This window comes from Petaurus breviceps, unplaced genomic scaffold (assembly GCF_028583685.1).
Source record: "Petaurus breviceps papuanus isolate PSGF00001 unplaced genomic scaffold, PetGlider_PUasm1.0 37, whole genome shotgun sequence".
Lineage (NCBI taxonomy): Eukaryota > Metazoa > Chordata > Mammalia > Diprotodontia > Petauridae > Petaurus > Petaurus breviceps.
In genome coordinates this window covers 9,260,145-9,282,182 of record NW_027186296.1, presented here as the reverse complement: position 1 = coordinate 9,282,182, position 22,038 = coordinate 9,260,145, and positions in this window count along the sequence as shown.

Genomic DNA, 22,038 nt, shown 5'->3' with positions numbered 1-22,038 from the left:
AATGTATTTCCTATTATTTTATTCCACTCATGCACTCCATCCCATTAGGTCTCAGTTATGCCTAATTATGAGATTATGTTTGTATTAAAATTTCAAATTTATTTTGTTGCTCATGTAAGATACACAAGACCATAAACATTATTTTTTGCCCTCCTTTATTATTTCTTCCAAAAACTACTGAGTACTTCTCTACTATGGTCCTTCTTTCTATGTGATATCTACTGTTCTCTACAATATCTGGATTTAATATTTTATCTTGGCCTTTATTCTCATTTTATCTTATTTCATCTTAAATATAAGGAGTGTGGGATTCTGTGGGGCTAAAATAAAAGAAAATAGATTCACCCATGCCATAGATACTACAGAGAGGCAAATATGTGCGATTCCCTGGTTCTAACCTAAGAGAATTGGGAAGTAGCCTCAGGAATGGTGTTGGTCTAATACAGGAGCTGACATATCAGCCTGGTAGTAGTGCCCAAGGAGCAGGGAAGGAGGGATTGTGGTTGATAGACTCAGTAATATTGAAAAGATAGCAAATCAGTATTTGCCAAGGTAAGTGAAATGCTTGAGTTTGTAGGCTGGACATTGGAATATGACATGAAAAACTGTACCTACACAGTTCCTATTGCAATGATATCAGCAGAGAAAAACCAGTGATTTAAAAAAAAAATAAGCTGTAGGATCAGTTTCTCTCCAAGGTGATGTATTTAAAACATGGATTCCTGAACCTACCCCAGTTCTATTTGGGAAAGAGACTTTCAAAAGGGTTCTGAAAGACCTAGATCATATGACAGTAGTATGACATTGGAGGAAAAATGTAAATTCTAGGGGCAAGGATCACTTTCAGTTTTGTCTTTATATTCCCATATCTATGTTATATATATGACATCTTTTTCAAATAGCATATATTTAATAAATATGCTGAATTTCTGGATTGGATCTGATTTAAGCAATAGTCTTATAGACAAAAGAACACAGCTAAGGATACCTATTAAACATGACCTTCAGAGGCTCTATCCTTGCCTGGTACAAGGAAGCATAGGTATTTAAACTAGATTCATTCCACATTCAATGTCTGTTTAGCATTGCCAAACTGACCTGTCTTTGATAAGCTTTACAGTACAATGAGTGGCAGATATGTGGAGTCAATTTGGGTCAGGTAAGGACCAGAGAAGCTTTCAAGTGCCTTGACCATGGTACCATCTATATTGTCATATAAATAATTGAGTAAAATATTAAATGAAATATGGCTAAGACAAAGACATGTGGGACAACCACTGAAGAGCTTCCCAATTTATATGGATTTAATCATTATACTCTTTGGTTTCAGTTATTCAACAAGTTCTAAATCTACCTTAATAAACTATCATTCCATCCAAACTTCTCCATATTGTCCAGAAAAGATTTTGTATGAAATTGTCAAATGTTTTGCTGAAATTTGAGTATGCTTCTTTGATGGAATTTCCCCAATAACATTGTCAAAAAAAGAAATGAAGTTAGTCTGGCACATCCTATTCTAAATAAACTCATGCTGACCCATAGTAATTACTTATCTACTAGAACTTCTCCAGCAATAAAAATCCAACTAATGTGGCCTCAGACACTTAACACTTACTAGCCAAGTGACCTTGGGCGAGTCACTTAACCCCAATTGCCCTGCCTTCCCCCCTCCAAAAAAAAAAGGAAAAAAATCCAATTGATGAGTTTATGGTCTTTCTTCTTTTTTAGTTTACAGTCTTGAATATGCCTTAATACCCTCTCTCAAAATCAGCATAATATTTACATGGCTCTACTCTTGCCACTGTCCATAGTATTTCAAAGACTACTGATAACAAGTCACAAATTGCATCTGAAAGTTCTTTAAGTATCCTAGGAAGCTGCACATTTGGACCTAATGGTTTGCAGTCACTAAAGACAAAGAGGAACTCTCTTCTCACTTATCTTTGGTTGAAACCCATATTATCCATATTAATTCTACCCTTCTCCATCTAAAGATTATTCTAGTTGGCAGAAAATGCAGAAACAATGTGAGATAAATGATTTTGCTTTCTCTTCAAAATTCATTATCCTCTCATCTGCCCCAATCCTTGGTACTATTCCTTCTTTGATCTTCTTATACCTATATATCTTTAAAGAACCCCTCTTTTCTCCCTAGTTTGTAGTCCTCGTCTCATTCCAGACTTTAGCATTCTTAACCCCGCTTTTAAAAGATTTTTACATTCATCATGCTCTGTTATTGCCTATTTGACATCTTAAACTAGTTCTCCTGATGGCATCTTAAATTTAAGATGTCCAAAACTGAACTCATATATTTCCTCAAAAACTCTTCCCTCTTCCTAATCAATATATCCTATATTGATTATCAACCTATGGTAATATATGTAGTTCCAATATAAATTAATCAATTAACTCTTACAAAAAGATGTTTACTAAGAAAGCATAGAAAGAACAGCAAGACCAACAGTACAAAAACATCTGCCCAAACCAAGGTACCATCTTCCCTCTAGGATTAAGTTGAGTAGTATATATAGCGTTCAACTTAGAGTCCAGAAGACTAGAGTTCAAACATTACCTCAGGTACTTCTTATCCATGTGATTCTAGACCAGTTACTTAGCTTCTCAGCCTCAGTTTTCTCATCTTTAAAACTGGGATAATTGGGGCAGCTAGGTGGCACAGTGAATAGAGCACCAACCCTGGAGTCAGGACCTGAGTTCAAAAGCAGCCTCAGACACTTAAAACAAAACCAGTTGTGTCCTTGGGCAAGTTACTTAATCCCAATTGCCCTATCTTCTCCCCTCCAAAAGCAAAAAAAAAAAAAAACTGGGATAATAATAGTACCTAACTCATAGGATTTGGGGGAGGATTAACTGATCTAAGTAAAGTGATTTGCAAGTCTTATATCCATTCACTCCCTGGGAATGGTAGGCCTAAATTTAAAGAGATCGGTACAAAACATTCCCCTCTACCCCTCAAGTTCACCTCTGCTTTGGCAAAGCCGATGGATGAGGCACTCCCTTGTTTGCAGGACACAATGTCTTGGCTGCCAGGTTCATTAACTGCTGTATATAGACTGATCAATTAGCTCTTCAGAGGCTAGTTCTTCATCAGGTTCAACTGCCACAGCTACCAGCAGATTTTGCTGTGGAGTCCAGTTGCTGGCCCTCTGGTAGCTCTTCTGAACTTCTCAAGTGCAAGGAGTTGTAATCTTGCCCATTCTGTCTGTCTCTGACACATTCACCTAAGATCAGAAAAAAATAGACACAAAGACAGAAAAACATGTCATTCCAGGTAGAAAGATAAGACAGTGAAAAGCAGCACCTATTGCCTTTCTCTCCACTTTGAGTCTTCTTACAATTCTTTCCTTTCTCACCACCAGGAAAGAGGGTTCTTCATTCATTCAAGTCCTTTATATGGACACTCAGTATCAAAAATGAAGAGGGTGAATTCACACCAATAAAGATATAATAATAAAAGTAATTTTTAGGAGCTATTTTACCAATGTGTCGATAAAACTGACAATATTAGTGAAATGTATGAATATTTTGAAAAATGTAATTTACTTAGATTACAGAACAGGAAATAGAAGATTTAAATAACTCCACCTTAGGAAAAGAAATTGAACAAGTCACAAATGAACTCCCTAAGGAAAAAAAAATCCAAGAGCAGATGGATTTGCAAGAAAATTCTAACAAACATTTAAAGAACAGTTTCTTCTAATACTACACAAACTGTTTGAAAAAATAGATAAAGAAGAATTTCTACCAAATTCCTTCTGACACAAATATGGTCTTAATAAAACTAGGGAGAGTCAAAACAAAAAGAAAATTGCAACCCAAGTTCCCTAATGAATATTGATGTAGAAATTTTAAATAAAATAATAGCAAGAAGATTAAAGTAATGTATCACAAAGATTATACACTATGACCAGGCTGGATTTAGACTAGGAATGCAGGACTGGCTCAGTACTAGGAAAACCATAAGCATAACTGACCATATTAACAACAAAAATCTTACAGTTAGATGCAGTGAAAAAATGCAATATTCATTCCTATTAAAAAAACTAAAAAGTATAGGAATAAATAGAGCTTTCCTTAAAATGATAAATACTGTAATACCTGTCTAAGACTAATAACAAACTTTATTTGTAATGGGAATAAGCTAGAAGCCTTTCTAATAACATTAGGAGTGAAGCAAAGATACCGTTATGACTATTATTATTCAATATTGTACTATAAATACTAGTTACAGAAATAATTTTTTTATATTTTAGTATACATAATTCATTTCCACAACATTTTGATTTACAAATTTTCTCCCCATTTTTCCCCTACCCACCACCCCAAAACAGCAATCCCACTGAATATCCCCTCTGCCAATCTGCTCTCTCCTATATCTTTCCCCACCCTCCCTCCAACTTTCCAGGAGGGCATGGTGGATCTCTATGCCCCAGTGCCTGTATATCTTATTTCCCTATTTCATGTAAAATAATAGTGATTTTATATATATATATATATATATATATATATATATATATATATATATATTAAACATTTTATTTTAAACTTTTGACTTTCATATTCTTTCCCTACCTCCCTCATCACCCACCCTTACTGGGAAGATAAGCAATTCAATATAGGTTGTACATGTGTGGCTAATGCAAAACATTTCCATAGTGGATACATTGTGAAAGACTGACTATACTTCCCTCCATCCCATCCCACCCCCCACTTGTTCTATTCTCTACTTTGACCCTGTCCCTTTTCAAAAGTGAGTGCTTCCAAATTCTCTCCCCCTCAGCCTCCCTCCCTTCCATCATTCCCCCTCTCATCTCCTTCCCCCCTACTATCCTATAGGGTGAGATACCCTATTTAGTGTGTATATCATTCCCCCCCTAATCCAAATTCATTGAGAATAAGGTTGCCTCATTCCCTTTTACCTTCCTGTTCTTCCCCTCCATTGTAACAGTTTTCCCTTCCCTCTTCTATATGAGATATTTTACCCCATTTTGTCTCTCCCCATCTCCTCTCATTATATTCTTCTCTCACCTCTTAATTTCACCTTTTAAGTATCATCTCTTCCTATTCAAGTGGTCCTGTACCCTCTGTCTATGTATACCTGTACACTTATATACACACACTCACATTTGTATTCATATGCCCATATACCCTCCTATATAGACATGTATAAGTATGTATACATATATATATTTCTATTCCCTTCAACTATTCTCATACTGAGAAAAGTTTCATCAGTTACAATTATTGTTTTCCCATGTAGGAATGTAAGTAGTTCAACTTTGATAAGTTCCTTATGATTTTTTTTCCCTCTTTACCTTCTCATGCTTCTCTTCCTTTTTGTATCTGAATGTCAAATTTTCTATTCAATTCTAGTTTTTTCATCAAGAATGCTTGAAAGTCCTCTATTCCACTGAATGACCATATTTTCCCCTGAAACATGATACTCAGTTTTGCTGAGTAGGTGATTCTTGGTTTTAATCCCAGCTCCTTTGACCTCCAGAATATCATATTAAAAGCCCTTCGATCCCTCAGTGTAGAATCTGTCAGATGCTGTGTTATCCTTATTGTGTTTCCACAGTATTCAAATTGTTTCTTCCTGGCTGCTTGTAATATTTTCTCCTTGATCTGGGAACTCCAGAACCTGGCTATAATATTCCTAGGAGTTTTCTTTTTTGGGATCTTTTTCAGGAGGTGATCAGTGGATTCTTTCAACCTCTATTTTGCCCTCTAGCTCTAAAACATCAGGGCAATTTTGCTTGAGAATTTCTTGAAGGATAATTTCTAGGTTCTTTTTTTGATCATGGCTTTCAGGTAGTCCAATAATTTTTAAATTATCTCTCCTGGATCTCTTTTCCAGGTCAGTGGTTTTCCCAATGAGATATTTCACATTGCCTTCTATTTTTTCATTTGTTTGGATCTGTTTAATAGCATCTTGATTTCTCATAAAGTCACTAGCTTCCATTTGTTCCAATCTAATTCTGAAGTAATGATTCTCCTCAGTGAGCTTTTGAGATTCTTTTTCCATCTGGCAAATTTGGCTTTTTAAGGCATTCTTCTCCTCATTGGCTTTTTGAGCCTCTTTTGCCATTTGAGTTAGTCTATTTTTTAAGGTATTCTTTTCTTCAGTCAGGTTGTTGACTCCCACTTTACAATTTTCTTGCATCATTCTCATTTCTCTTCCCAATTTTTCCTCCACTTCTTTTATTTGGTTTTCAAAATCCTTCTTAAGGTCCTCTATGGCCTATAAGCAGCTTATTCTTTTCTTGGAAGCTTCTGGTATAGGAGTTCTGACTTTGCTGTCTTCCTCCTGTTCCATGCCCTGATCCTTTTTGTCCCCAAAAAAGGAATCCATAGTCGGACCTCTGTGCTTGCCTTGCTTCCCTCATTTGCTTATGTTGCCACTCAATTACTTGACTTTTGAGCTTTTTGCCACGGTAGAACTCTGCTCCCAGAGGGGGGAGCTTTTTCCCAATCGCTGGGGTTTTTCTCAGCTGCTGGAGCTGTTGGGTGCCTTCTCTGAAGCCTCTGAAGACTCCAGACTGTAGCAAACTGGTCACGCACCCCAGGACTTCCACCCTAGACAGTGATCCAGATCCAAGCAGGTTAAAGCAAGAGTGATTACCCCTCAGACTGGTTGCTTGGTCCCCTTACAATCTGCAGGCCAGGAGCTCTGAAGCAGCCATGTAGAGGTGGTTGCATGGCCAAGCACCTTGGCCACTTCTCCTTCCAGGGGGTAAAGGCCTGGCCACATTCCCAAACTCCTGGTTCACAAAATCCACACTGTACTGACCTTTTAATTTATCCTTAGCATCTATGGGTTGATAACTCTGGAAACTGCCATAGCTGCTGGTGATCTGAAGTCCCCCCAGCAGGGGCTGGTCGTGGCCACCCTGAGGCTAAAACCAGCCCGAGGCTGGGCTCAGCTCCCAACATGCTGTGCTGGCCGCTTCCTGCTGGCCTGCCGGGCTGTCCTCAGTGGGAGGTTAGCTTCTCTGTGTCATTTTGTGGGTTCTGTAGCTCCAAAGTTTGTTCAGAGTCACCTTTTACATGAATTGGAGGAGGTGGAAGCAGGAGCCCCGAGGAAGTCTTGTTTCTACTCCACCATCTTGCAAAAGCAGCGATTTCTTAGTTATAGCAATAATACAAGAAAAAGAGATCAAAAGACTAAGCATAGGCAATGAAGGAAAAAGCATCACTCATTTCAGATGAAATGATAGTTTACTTAGAGAACCCTAGAGAGTCAGCTAAAAAAACTAATTAAAACAATTAACAACTTCAGCAAAGTTGCAAAATACAAAATAAACTTCCACAAATCATCAGCATTTCCATATATTAACAACAAAACCTAGCAGAAAGAGATAGAGAAATTCCACTTAAAATAACTATAGATAGTATAAAATACTGGGGAGTCTACTTGCAGGAACTATATGAATACAATTTCAAAACGTTCTTCACACAAATAAAGACAGATCTAACTAAATGGAGAAATATTAATTGCTCATGGCTAGGCCTGTCCAATATGAAAAAAATTACAGTACTACCTAAATTACTTATTCGGGGACATACCAATCAAATTACCAAAGAATTGCTTTGTAGAACTAGAAAAAAATGACAAAATTCATCAGGAGACACAAAAGCACAAAAATATCAAGGGAATAAATGAACGAAAAATGGGAAGAAAAGGGAACTAGACTAACAGTACCAGATCTCAAACTATACTACAAAGCTGTAATCATCAAAATAATTTGGTACTGGGTAAAAAATGGAGAAGTTGATCACTGGCACAGTTTAAGTATACCATATGCAGAAGTAAATAAGCACAGTAACCTACCATTTAATAAACCCAAAACCCCCTACTGGGTAGCCTTCCCTCTTAGAAAAAAGCTGTTGGGAAATCTGGAAAGTAATCTGGCAGAAACTAGAGATAGACCAAATCTTACACCACATACCAGGATAAGCTCAAAATGGGTACACAATTTAGATATACAGGGTGACATCATAGACAAATTCAAGGAACATGGAAGAAATTACCTGTCAGATCTATGGATGGGAAAAGAAAACAACAGAGAAGTTCACAGGAGGTAAAATGGATATTTTTGATTACATGAAATTTAAAAGGGTTCACACAAATAAAACCAACATGCATAAAATTAGAAGAAAATCAGGAAACTGAAGAAAATCTTTGCAGCAAGTTACTCTGATAAAGGTGTCATTTCTAGGACAGAAAACTGAGTCAAATTTACAAGAACAGAGATTTTGATCACTTATACTTTACAAGATATCTTGGGGTTTGGGGGCTAGATTTTTTTTCTTCCTTATTTATTCTGTTGTGTTTTTTTTTAATGGGACTATTAATTCTTTTTTCTCTTGTAGTGTCCATTTATGACTTCTTGAAATAGAGCTCTGGAAAAGCCAGTCTTTGATAAAGCCCATTGGGATTCAAATGAAGCTGCTTGACCCTGCCTTTAAACCCAAATCACTCTGGCTCTCACTGATTGAACAATAATAGGTTCCAGTCCAAGCCTCACTCACTCATTGTTTGGGTTTTCTGTGGCTCAGATTGAGTGTAAATAGCAATTGCTTCTGATCTGCCAGAAACCCTGAGAGTCTTCCCCTCCCAGACTGATTCTTTAGAGAAGGCAAACTAGGCCATCTTTTGTTTCAACTCTTACCTAGTCTTTAATCACTGAAAGGGTGTTGCCTGAGACCAGATTCTCAAAGGGGGCAATACCACTCCCTGGGGAGGGGGGGAGGGGGGCAGGGCCACTGGAACCTCCCCCCAGTAGTTGTTTTAGGTGTAAGTGTGGGGCATTGAATAAAAATATGGGGGTTGTGGAAGCACAAGGAAAGAAGAGAAGAGAATTTTGAAAAACCATTCATACATATTTCATCTGTTGTATAACAGAGTTAAAGTCATAGTGATTACATTACTTTCCAAATAAACACACAAAATGCAAGTTATAACCCATCAATGATAAAGTCTACTGACAGGTCTTAACAAGCAAGCACTGGCAGGTGAGCGTGTTGCTCATTGTCAGGAAGTACAGTATGCATGGGCAGGAATATGTGCATGTAATCACTTGTTTACAATATAATACTATATGGTTATGATGGGGTAGAGGCTCTAGGAACCCCCTTGAACTCTCCTTGAATCTTGATGAGGCATTTGCCTGAGACCATAAGCCTTTCATTTTCACTAGACTCAGATCTCCCTTACTCTTAACCTAGACTAGCCCTCCACTGTCCAGCTACTTCCCACCTTTAATCCTATCAAAATATCTATACTCGAATCTGTTATTCTTTTTTTTTTTAAAGCAATTGGGGTTAAGTAACTTGCTCAAGGTTACACGGCCAGATATTTCTGGGTGTGGTGCTAAGTATCTAAGCCCGGATTTGATCCCAGGTCATCCCGACTCTGGGGCCAGTGCTCTTAATCACTGTGCCACCTGGCTACCCCCAAATCTGTTATTCTTAAACTAGCCTAGCCCTCCATTGCCTGCCAGGTAGCCTTCAGTTATTTATCACCCTTAATCCCATTCCTGAAGTCTGTCCTCAGTCCCAGCAAAATCCTCCTTAGACTCCTCCTCAAGACCCTCCCCAAACCCCTCCTCTAAACCACCCTAGATCCCTCCCACAGTATATAAGATCTGTATATAAGATCCATCTTGCTTCCATGAAGGTGCTGAGATTCAATCTAGTGGAGACTCAGTCTGTGTCAGATTGTTCTGGCTCACTTGTCAATAAAAGTGTCACAAATACTTAGGCTCCTCAAGAATCTACCCATTATGACAAATCATTAATAAATTTTGTTTTACTTTGGCTGAGAGAAGGTTTGAGTCAAATTCATTCAGTAGGACCCAGTGTGTTGGTATTTTGAGATCTCAAGAACCCTTAAACTCCAAATCTCAACAGTTACATGACACAATATTGAATCATGAAAATTTAAATGCAGGAGAAAAATCACAAATTTACAATAAATTATTAAATTTAAGATGCATCTTTTTTAATATTTTATATTTTTTAAATTATTCAAATTTTAAAAAAAGTACTAAAGAGTTAAAGAAAGTAGATTTCCAGGGGGGCACTGAGTAATTTTTTTTTTGGAAAGGGGGTAGTAGGTAAAATAATTTGGGGAACCTCTGCCTCAGACAAGATGAGATCTGGGAAAGACCTCAGCTTAAAAAGATCACATTGTCCCACTGTATCAGGGTTCATAGCTACTCATCCTGACCTATGTCTTGCCACTGGACTTCAGATCACTCTGGAAGAGAGACTGAGGATGATGACTTCACACAGCTCTGCCTCACATAAATCCAAGTCATTTGGAAGTCAAGAGATCACCCTCTTGATGTCATTGGTCCACTTTGAAACGAAAAGATGAATAACAAGAAGAAGAACAGAGCCATTCCCCAACTGACAAATGATCAGAGGATATGAATAGGAAGTTTCCAGAGGAAGAAATCAAAATCATCAATAGCTTTGAAAAAAGCTACAAAAATGCTCTAAATAACCAACAATTAGAGAAATGCAAATGGAAGCAATTCTGAGGTACCACCTTACACCATAAAATTGGCAAGGATGACAAAAAAGGGGAAATGACAAATCCTGGAGGAGAGGTGGGAAAATAGATACATTTATATACTGTTGGTGGAGCTGCAAATCTGGAAATCAATTTGGAACTATGTCCAAAAAGCTATTAAACTTTATATACTCTGACCCAGTGATACCATTACTAGGTCTATACCACATACATAAAAAGAAATCAAAGAAAGAGTAGAGGGGCCCATTTGTGGTAGCAAAGAATTGGAAACAGAAGATATTTTATCACAAAGTCGCAAAGAACTGGACATGTTTGAAAGACTGAACAAATCTTTCTGATATTTTTATAATTTTTCTTTTTTAAGACATATTTTGAAAATTGATCCCTGAGTGCTTTTAAAATAGTGCTTCATATAGAATGAATTGTCAGAGGTCAAGTCATTGTATTACTTAATAAAAACTGTTTAGAAAATTATGAAGTGGTATGGCAAAAATGCAATTAGAGTCACATCTCACACCATACACTAAAATAAGTTTCAAATAGAGCATTGATCTCAACACATTTTTTAATCTTAAAAAACTAAAAGATAATGGAATATTATATATCATAATTGCTGAGAGAATATTCTTAGTTATTCAACATGTAAGATATGTAGGTCTCATGTAAAATATATATGCCCACAAATTTGTCTAACTCTAGTTTACCAGAGAGAGGCATTGAGGTCTGGACAATCTCTGAATAAAGAGGACAACCAGTAAAATGACTTGGGGCAAGCAAGTCCCAGTTATCTAGAGTCAGTTAGATGCACACTAGATAGCAAGCTCAGTGTAGAGTCCAGAAGACCTGAGTTCAAATTTTTCCTCAGACACTAACCAGCTATATGTCCACAGGTAAGTCACTTAACCTCTGCTTGATCAGTTTGTTCAACTGAATGGAAAATAATAGCACCTACCTCCCAAAGTTGTTGTGAGGATCAAATGAGGTAATATTAGAACTTAGCACAGTTCCTGGAACACAGTGCTATATAAATACTCATTATTATTATTATTATGAAGCAAGTTGTAGAGCACCATGAAGCTGGGCACTTGGGATTCTTCAGCCTCTGAAAAAGAAGTACTAGATTAGAATCATATCTATCTCTATCCCCACTAAATATTGCTGTTTGTGGGCACAAAGTTTGAAAATGAAGTCACTTTCCTGGCTGTTATAACTTAAAGATAAAATTATCCCAATCTTATAGCCACCAGTTTGGTCCCTTCCCACCAAACAGTTTTCACAAAAGACCAATAATCAATAGTGAGCAAGACCATTTATCCAAGTGAACAGCAAACAGAAATCAAAGAAGTTCTACAGATTATAATACACCAGGAAATATATGAGTGAATGAGCTCTTTAGATGAGATTGGGATAAAATCTCAGCTCAATTAAAAGAGAGGCCCCAATTTCACCCAAGGAGAAATTTCCTAAATTCTCTAGATAAGCAAGTCAGAAATCAAGGGCATGTTGAGGATTTGGCTTCCCCTACATGCTAGTCTCTTTCTCAGGTTTGGAGTTGGTCCCAAAAAGAGTCTGAAATTATGAATGTCTTTTTTTTATGAATGTCTTTTCTAAAAGAAGAATGTCTCCTCCCTCCAAAGCTCTCACATGAACTCCACACCCTTTAAGATCAAGTCACTCTCAATATTCTCTCCACCAATCCAGTCATGAATATATAACATGGTTTGAAATCCATTCACAAGGAAATAAAAATAGAGCACAAAATAAGAGCTTTCGTACAAAAAAAAAATAAAGCAGTAGTATATCCAGAATGAAAAGACACTAAGAAAAAAACCTTGCAATAAACACATGAGATAAAAGTTTAATTTGAAATATTTAAGGAGCTGATTGATGAGTTAGATCCATCGCCCAATATATAAATGGTAAAATGATATATATAAACAGGTAGGTTTAAAAAGAGAAAAGTACAAAAAAAAAACAGCTCTAAAATATCTCCTTAATATCCATAAACTGATGAAAATAATTTAAAATTATAAAACTAAAAGTTTATGTAGTTTTGGGAAAGGCTAATAAGATTTTAAATTGCTGATAGTGAATTGCCATCTTTTTTTTATTGTCATTACTTTATGTTATACTCTTACACTCTAGTCCCTACCTCTAACCTCTCACTCCAGATTGTACCATAGGCCTGTGAGCTTCTAATGAGTGAGATCACCATTCCTAACCAGACCTAGGATGGTCTTCTTCCATTGTTCACCCACGCACAATCCTCTTTCCACTTCTAGCTCCAAAAATAATAATCAAATAAACACTACCATTCCTGAAAAGGTTTTTACTTTGTTCATCAGTTGCTCTTTGACTGCATTCATCATCCCTGTGACTTCCCTGATCAAAATATTCCTCTCTGGCCATTACTCCAGTATGTGCACAGTCTTCCCATTTTAGAATGTAAACTCCTTGAAAACAGGTATCATCTTGCTGTTTGTGCTTGTATCCATAGTGCTTAGCACAGAGCCTAGAATTCAGTAGGTGTTTAATAAATGTTTTTTTCCATGCATTCATTCCTAAGGAAAAAAGATCTACTTATAAAAATAATAATAATAATTTTAGTGACTTTATTTTTTTTAAGTAATTAGGGTTAAGTAACTTGCTCAAGGTTACACAGCCAGTTATTTCTGGGTATGGTGCTAAGTATCTGAGCCCAGATTCGATCCCAGATCATCTCAACTCTGGGTCCAGTACTCTTACTCACTGCGCCACCTGGCCGCCCCTAAGAAATTGGGGTTAAGTAACTTGCTCAAGGTTATAAGGCCAGTTGTTTCTGGGTGGGTGCTAACTGTCTGAGCCCGGATTCGATCCCAGGTCATCCCGACTCTGGGGCCGGTGCACTTACTCACAAGTGACTTTATTTTTAAAAGAAAACTCCAACAATCAAGGAATGATTGAACAAACTACAGTATATGAACATTATTATGTTGCTAGATTACTATAGCATTAAAAGATTTGCAGGGGCAGCCAGGTGGCTCAGCGAGTGGGGGCACCGGCTCCAGTGTCGGGATGACATGGGGATCAAATCTGGGCTCAGATACTCAGCACCACACCCAGAAATAACTGGCCATGTAACCTTGAGCAAGTTACTTAACCCCGATTGCTTAAAAAAAGATTTGCAAATATAAAAAAATAAAAATATAATTTCTCCGAAGTAATTCAGAGAAAAGAAAGTGTGAACAAAATTACAATATATAAATTTATTATAATTATGTAAATAATAATATAGCATTAATGAAATCTGAAAAGTATACAGAAAATTATGGAAAATTTGGAAAATATAGAGAAAAAACTCGATTCAACAAATATTAATAGCCTTTGCCATGAACAAAGACTTTGATATGTTTATTTAAGTTATTTTTATATTTTATTAACCTTTAAATGAGAGAAATTTATAATTTCATGAAAATTTTCATTTGTTCATATATTTGGAAACATGTATTGGTTGCTATCATTTATAATTAAAATTATTTTGGAAGAAAACAGAATCATGCTAAAAAATTTAATCAATCCACATGCCTATATTGTTTTTACAAGACCTATGATTTCATCAGTACAGAGAATTCCTAGCGAAGAACTCTTCTACTAATACAGAAAAGCACTTTCTATACAGCTTAAAGTCTTAGAGAATTGTCTGAGGCACTGAGAAGTTAAGTGACTTACGCACTGTCACACATAATATTTTGGTGGAAGAAGTATATAAAGCCAGGTCTTCTTGATTCCAAGGCCAGCTCTCTTTGTCCATTGTGCTATGCTACCTCACATCTACTAGAGTGGTAATTTCATCCTTCAAAAAGGTAAAGGAAAAACAAGGGAAAATACTATACTGGAACTGATTCTAACTAACAAGAAGGAATGGTTGCTGAGATGAAAAATGACAGGAAACTTAAGGAGAGGTCATCAGGGAGGTAATCACTCCATCTAAGAGTTTGCAATATGGAAAGAGAGCTCTATGGAGTATGACCACTGGTAGTCTAAAGGAGAGACAATTAGGAAGACTGTAACTCTTAAGAGATCTCTTTGCCTTTCCTCTTGTATTTCTACCAAGAAAAATAGGAGAAGATTTCTCTCTCCTTACCCCACCCCAACCCAATTACCTATGGATTCTTACAGTTGAGCTACTCACAAATAGGAAATACTACATCCACTAGGGAGAGACAATCAGTCAATAGGACTACAAAGAGTGGGACTTTTGGCAGTAGAGAAAAGTCAACTATGAATTCAAAAGAGAATTCACCTAGTAGTTTGGAGTTGAGCTATGGAGAAGAGCAGACTATCTAAGCAAACTTCCCAGAAAAGACTATTTCTCCAGGGGAAGACAACATGTGCACACCATAAGAAGAGAAAAGACAATACCAGAAGTATGATTTACCTTTGCCACTACCTGAATTCCCTACAAGTATTCCTGACAATCAGTTTACTCCAATTTTGTGCCTGTTCTTCCCAGTGATAATTATGTAGTTGTGGGAAAGTTCACTTGAGGCTCTTGAGGGAAATTGCTTTGTAGCTACTACTCTTACTATGGCATCTTAGTAAATGTCTTCACTTTGAGTTAATTTTGTCTACTGGCTGACTACTAAATGTAAGCTCACTGGTGGGAACTCAAGAGATATAGCTTTAGAATTGTGGATCTACAGAGTACCCTGAACCTGGGGTTAGTCGCTGGATTCTAGGGGACCCGACCTTAAAATATGAAAATGAGTTGTTTATGTAAGAAAGGGAGATATTTTGGAGAGGCTTTCTAAACCCACATACACAGACACACACACAAATACACATATATATACATATATATATATATGGATATAAGGTTTAGAAGAGAAATTAGGTCCATATATTCCAATCCATACCTGAACGAAAATAATCTCAGTAACATATCAAATAAATTATCATTCAGTCTTCACTTGAAGATGCCCAGTTAGGAGAAACCCATTCCACTTCTGAACAGCTCAAATGGCTAGGAAGTTTTTCCATATATCACACAGCAGTCTGTCTTTCTGTAACTTTCACCTACTACCCCAAGTTCTTTCTTCTGGGATCAAAAAGAAAAAGTTTAACTTCTCTTCTATGAGTCAAACTTTCAAATACTTGAAAACTGTTCTCATGTCCCTCAGTTTTAAGTCTTCTCTACCATTTCTGTTACTGGTTCTCCATACTTCTACACCACTCTTCAACCACCCTCTTACCTTGAATCCCTCTTCTCCAATTGGTAAGTTCCTCCAGCAACCTCAATTTTGAGAAAGCATCTAAGCCAGTTACATCATTCCTTCATTTCTCTCCCCACACTGCTCTTGTCTTTGTAGGCTTCTTCACCAGGCCCCGACATGGACACCTTCTCCCACCTTCTGATACTTTTCAGCTTTCTATTATGTGTTGTCTTCCCTCCTTAGGATATACATATATCCTATATATGTATATATATGTATATATACATATACATATACATATGCTTACTCCTTGAAGGCAAGGACCATCTTTCTTAAATGCTTCCCAACTTGACTTGACCCTCTAGGCTAAAATTACCCAGCTGATCCTACAATTTAGTCACCTCTTCTGGACCCTCTTCACTCTCTTCTATGTCTTTCCTAACAGGAAGATAGGTTAAAACTAGTCACCTTAACTGTACCTGAGGATTCCTACTTTTAGATTCAGTCATTAAGAACTAGCTAGAAGTTGCTGGGTGTGTGCAGGATATAAAGCAAGGGAGCTAGAGTCAGGAAGACCTGAATTCAAATCCAGTCTAAGATACTATCTGTGTGACCACAGGCAAGTCATTTAACCTCTGTCTCAATTTCCTCTTTTGTAAAATCAAAGAACAATAGCACCTACCCCCCAGAATTGTTGTAAGGATGAGATATATTTATAAAGCACTTTGCAAATCTTAAGATGCTATATAAATGCTAATTATTTATTATAGTAGTAGTAGTAGTAGCAGCAGCAGTAGCAGTAGTAGCAGTAGCAGTAGCAGTAGTAGTAGTAGTAGTAGTAGTAGTAGTAGTAGTAGTAGTAGTAGTATAGGCTATACCTAAAGACTCATAAGGATACCTAAATCTGAGAGGAAACAGGAGCACATAGCTCATGTATTTGTTTTAATGTATACTGATTTTTATTCCTTTTCTTTTACTTCTTTGTTCATGAGTAAAGAAACTATATACAGTCAAGCCATGTTTGTGGGATTGACTCCATTCCACTGAGTTCATTTGATTTGGATCCCCTGAAATATAAGTAGAAAGAAAGGCAGAGATTTTCCAGTGAGAAGAGACTTAAGTCAAGAGTTAACCCCTAGACCCAAGAATTTTCAACCTTTTTATGTCATGGACCTCTTTGGCAGTCTGATGTCCATGGATACCTTCTCAAAATAATATTTTTAAGTGCATAAAATAAAATGTATTGGATTATAAATTAAATCAATTGATAAAAATAAAGATGAAATTTTTTCCCATCCAAGTTCATCAACCTGAAAGCAATCAACAAACCCAATGGTATATTAGTAAATGTTTAATAAACAGCTCTCTAAAAAATAAAAAAGCATGACCCACCCTTTTAAGCTTAATCTGAATTATTAGCATTTTCTCCATCACTGCCTTAATTCTAAACAATCAACAAAAGAACAAATCAAATCCTGATCTATGGCATTTGCTGATTTCCAAGGTGTAAATGCTCACAATGAAAATTTAACAATTGATTGAGCTGGCTGCAGCATACCCCTTCACAGAGCCTTTAGGGCTCAGTGGACCCCAGGTTAAGAATCCTTGTCCTAAGTTAAAATAATAAGCACTGACTTGCACAAAAAGACCAGGAGACATATGTAACCACTCTCTGAGAACCAGTTTAGTGTTTCTTCTGAGTATCTCCTGGCATTGAGTACCTGGCATAATACCTGGGTGAGAGGTAGGATTGGTTGCTTAGAGCCTTGTTCTTATTGCTAAAGAGGTTCAGGCTAATGACCAAGAAATTATATATGCCTTTAACATATATATGAGAAATACCTCATCAAAGGAGAGCTTTGAAGGCTGCATTAGCTTTGCCAAGTCCAAAAACTTTTTTTATATCCAACACATAGTAAACACTACAGAATCCTGAAATTTCTGCGTCTTTCAGCCAATTATGTGACAGTAAAGATGTGATATGCTTCACAGAACAATTTGTGAAAGTCTATTCCCTTTTCATATTTTTATGAAGGGTATCTTAATACGTACATTAAACATTATCACAAAGATTTTATAAGGATGTGAAATTAAATTTAATTAATTAAATTAAGTAACTAAATGAAATTTAAAAGTAGTTATTGATGTCTTTTCAATTGCTCATTGCTAATAATTATGTCATCTATAATTTTTTTTAAATAACTTCTCTTCTATGAAAAATGTTCCCTCAATGTTCTCAAGATTGTGTTACTCCCAGCAAAGTTTTATTTTGTGTGTGCATGGTCTGGCCCGACTCCTTGTACCAATTTTATCTTATCATGATACATTTCTACTTTGCAGGATATACATGGAGATTGTGGTATGAATATACAAATATAATGGTTTCATTTTCATTGACAATAAATATTGATTATATAAATGATCTGTTCCATTTTCCATCTATTTGCTGTCTTCCTGTCAATATCATCTCTGAATACTTTTAGGACATGATGCTGCTAAGCTGGGTATCCTGTCAAACTTTCCAAAGATTTGCTTTTGCTTCTGCTACTTTTTACTATTTTATGACAGTGAGAAGAGAAACAGTATGATATGGTTGAAAGTTGGCCATAGATCCAGGATCAAGTTTAAATCATCTTGTGACTCACATGGGCTATGTGACTGGTCAAATCACTTAACTTTTTAGTGCTCTAGGCACCTCTCCAAAATGAAATGTAGAAAAGGTCTTGACCTGTATTCATAGGTGGAGTTTGCTCATAAGGTTTTTAGTTGCCTTTACTAGTGAAATCACAAGTGTACTCCCTATCCAGATGAAGGCAATAATGGTCATAATCATCTGCCATAATCCTCTGTGGCATTTTGCAAATGAGTACATTTTCTAAATAGATGCTGTCCTTGGCTTCTATGCCTCTTCTATTGGCAAGGAGATCAAATTTTTGTTGTGAGATAAGTATCAGAGACTTTGAAGGGAATGCAACTTTTCACTTCTTCTGTCTTACTCTAAGTGTTCTAAGAATAGAATTCATAGAAATTAGATGTCACCCCAAGTAAGTCATTTTTCTACCTGAGTTATTCCTTGGAGCCCACCTTCTCAAGAGTTCTACTAGAAAGGTTTCCTCCTCTCTTCCCAACAATGTAATAAGAGCTTAGGGAATATAAATCTCAAGGGAGAAAGATTTCAAGATCAACTAAGAATCCCCCTAGACATCTACAGCAAGTCCCTTGACAGTATTAGAAAAATAAGTTCAAAGGAAACTAGCTAATAATGTCAAGGGAAAGCTTTGTAAATCTATGTAAACTATGATTCAATAAGTATAGAAGGATCTCTATTTAGAGAGCTTGACATGAGCAAGAGAAGCTCAGCTACCCCATCCAAGATCTGGAGGTACTTTCCTCCAACTGGCTCAAAAACCATGTTCTAATAGGTTTATAATCATCTTAGGACGTTTTCAGGAACTCAGTCCATCAACTAATTACCTTTTTTTTTTTTTCGCTTTTTGTAGGGGGTAAGTTAGGGCAATTGGGGTTAAGTGACTTGCCCAAGGTCACCCAGCTAGTTTTGTGTTAAGTGTCTGAGACCAGATTTGAACTCAGGTCCTCCTGACTCCAGGGCCAGTGCTCTACCCACTGCTCCACTAATTACCTCTAAAAAGCCTAGAACTGGATTTTGCCACCACTAGTCAGAATGATTCTGTGAAGAACAGTTCTTGTCTATTGTTGGGCCATTTGTCTGGAAATCAGGTCAGCCTCTCTGAGAATTCTGCTACAATTTCTGTGTGAGTCTGAGGGGATGAAAAAGTGTTCCTAGAATCAGTTACATTCATAAAAAGAGATCAGAGTTAAGTTACAGACATAATGGCTTTTTTAATGATGTGTCGAATTGTCCACTTAGTCTATCTGTATTCCTCTGTCTCTGCTGAATTTGTCATTCTTGCTTTTAACTCAAAAAAAATATCTCCAAGATTTAAATGTTTTTTTGCTTTATACTGATGAAAAGAATAAAAAAAAGTTTAAGAAAGAAAAGTACTTACAGTGACTTTGGGTGGAAGAAGTGGGGAAGGGAGACATACCAACCAATAGGTAAGATTACTTGTTTGTCATTTTTATTTAATGAAGAAAGTACACTAAAAATTAAATAAACACAAAAATTCTAAGGGCCACTAAGATCCTTTCTTTAGTGATGAGCACTGTATTCAAAAAATCCTGAAATCTGTCTGGCGATTGACCTTCACAACAATGCTGTATTGTCCCTCTCCTACAGATAAAGAAACTGAGGCTCCATTGGTTTAAATGACTTGTACGAGATCATTAAGCTGGTAAGTGGCAGTTTTAGATGAAGTCAGATCTGTTTAAAAGTCCAGGACTCCTTCCATAACTCTGTGATTTCATTGATAGGTTGGAAGCACAACCCTTACCAAATGTCATTCCATAACCTACCCCCTATCCACATCATTTGTATGGGAGGGATAGGACCCCATTTTTGTTGGAACAAATATGCATCCTACCCACATCGATCACTGTCTCTCTTTCTCTACCTTCTTATGAACCTTAAGACTGACACTGGAAACAGATGGATGTAAAAGATAATTCACCTTGAACCACTCTCTCTCTGACCTTAAAACACTCTCTGATAAGGTTATACCATCAGTCCTAACCAAGGGTTCTAAAGTAACCTAGTTCATCTGACCCAAATCTGACATACCAACCAAGAATCCAGAACTACTTCCTGATGGCACAGAAACTAGAGCAGACCTGAGTTCCCCCATTCATGTCAGAATTGCAGGTGAGAGCATATTCCCCTCACAAACAAAACCAGGCAAGCATTGACCACACAATGCAGGATTGAGCTAACTCTGGACTGGCGTCTTATGACTAGTGTAAACACCATTTTACATAGTTCTGCTCAACCTTGTCAAGCAATCCTTACCCTGACTTTCCTTGCCCTTTTAGCATCACTTTCATTTTGCAAATTCTGATCCCTATGAAGTCACTTCCAATGGCATCTGGAACAAATACTTTGCTTTTAATTTAAATGATGGTAGTCTTTAGTAATATTTCTGGGTTTTCCATTTTTCCCAGTTTTGACTATATGTTTAATTCTAACCCATTCACATAATGATCTGAGCAAAACCTAATATAATTCCAAGTTAGGGAAAATTCTGTATAAACTGACATATAATTACATACTATAGTATCATAGAGAGAGGGCCCTGAAAACAAAAAGATCTAAGTTCAAATCTTGCCTTTTATACAGGTGCTCTAGGTAACTCTCTAAAGCTATAATTTGCAAATAAGCTATCAACCTGCACTGGTAGAAGAATTTTCTTCACCTGGGAGTTCCTTATACCAGTGAAATCACAGGTCTAGTCCCTATTCCCATCCCTACAATTATACTAAGTAGCCCTGTTTAAAATTATTTTTAAGCTTATAACCTACTTTGAGTTTTCCTTTCTCACCTCAAAAGGACTGGAAGTTCAACAGCCAAAATAAGAGTAGGAGTAAAATTTTCTTGGTTTCTTTTGAGCTGTACCTAAGCATTCTCTTTAAACTCTTTCTCTTTAAATCTACCACATCTCCTGCAATTATGATCCTATCCCATGAGTACTTTACTACCCCAAATCCTTCTGACCTCTCATGTTCTAGCCTCAATAGTCCTTCTTCAAAGACACTCAGTTCCACACACACATGCTACCCCAACCTCCAAATAACTCCTTCTGACCCAAAGTACTTCTTCTGCCAAAGTACTTGCCCTCTGTTCTCTACTATAGCCCCACCTGTGTCCCACCTAGAGAAGCATGTATAGGCCAGAGTAGTAAAAAGAAACCTTCTTCTAGCATGACTTCTGACAAAACAAATGTAGATGTGCCCTGCCATAAATAAGAAAAGTATGTGAAGATTTACTGGGATAAACCAGACATCACTTTAGTAGGACTTTCTCATAAAATTCTTGACCTTATAAGACTTAACTATGAAACTGGTTAGGTAGGTTGAAATTTAAGTTGATAAAATCAAAATCTTGATTCATCCAGAATTGAACCTGGGAATCTCCATGTTTAAATGTTTAAAAAATGTGCTCTTAGAAAAAGTGGACTATTTTTACACAAAATATACAAAAGGTTAAGTGCTATAGCAAAAATCGTTATAAGCAAAATCCTGCCCAAGTCAATGATTTTTTAGTTCAAGCTATATTAAATGAAGCTAAATTCTTGTAATAAAATAATTTAAAACATTTCTTCGATTTTTTTGTAAAACTTGACTTTCCAAGTTGTGATTTAGGATAAGGTTAGCCCT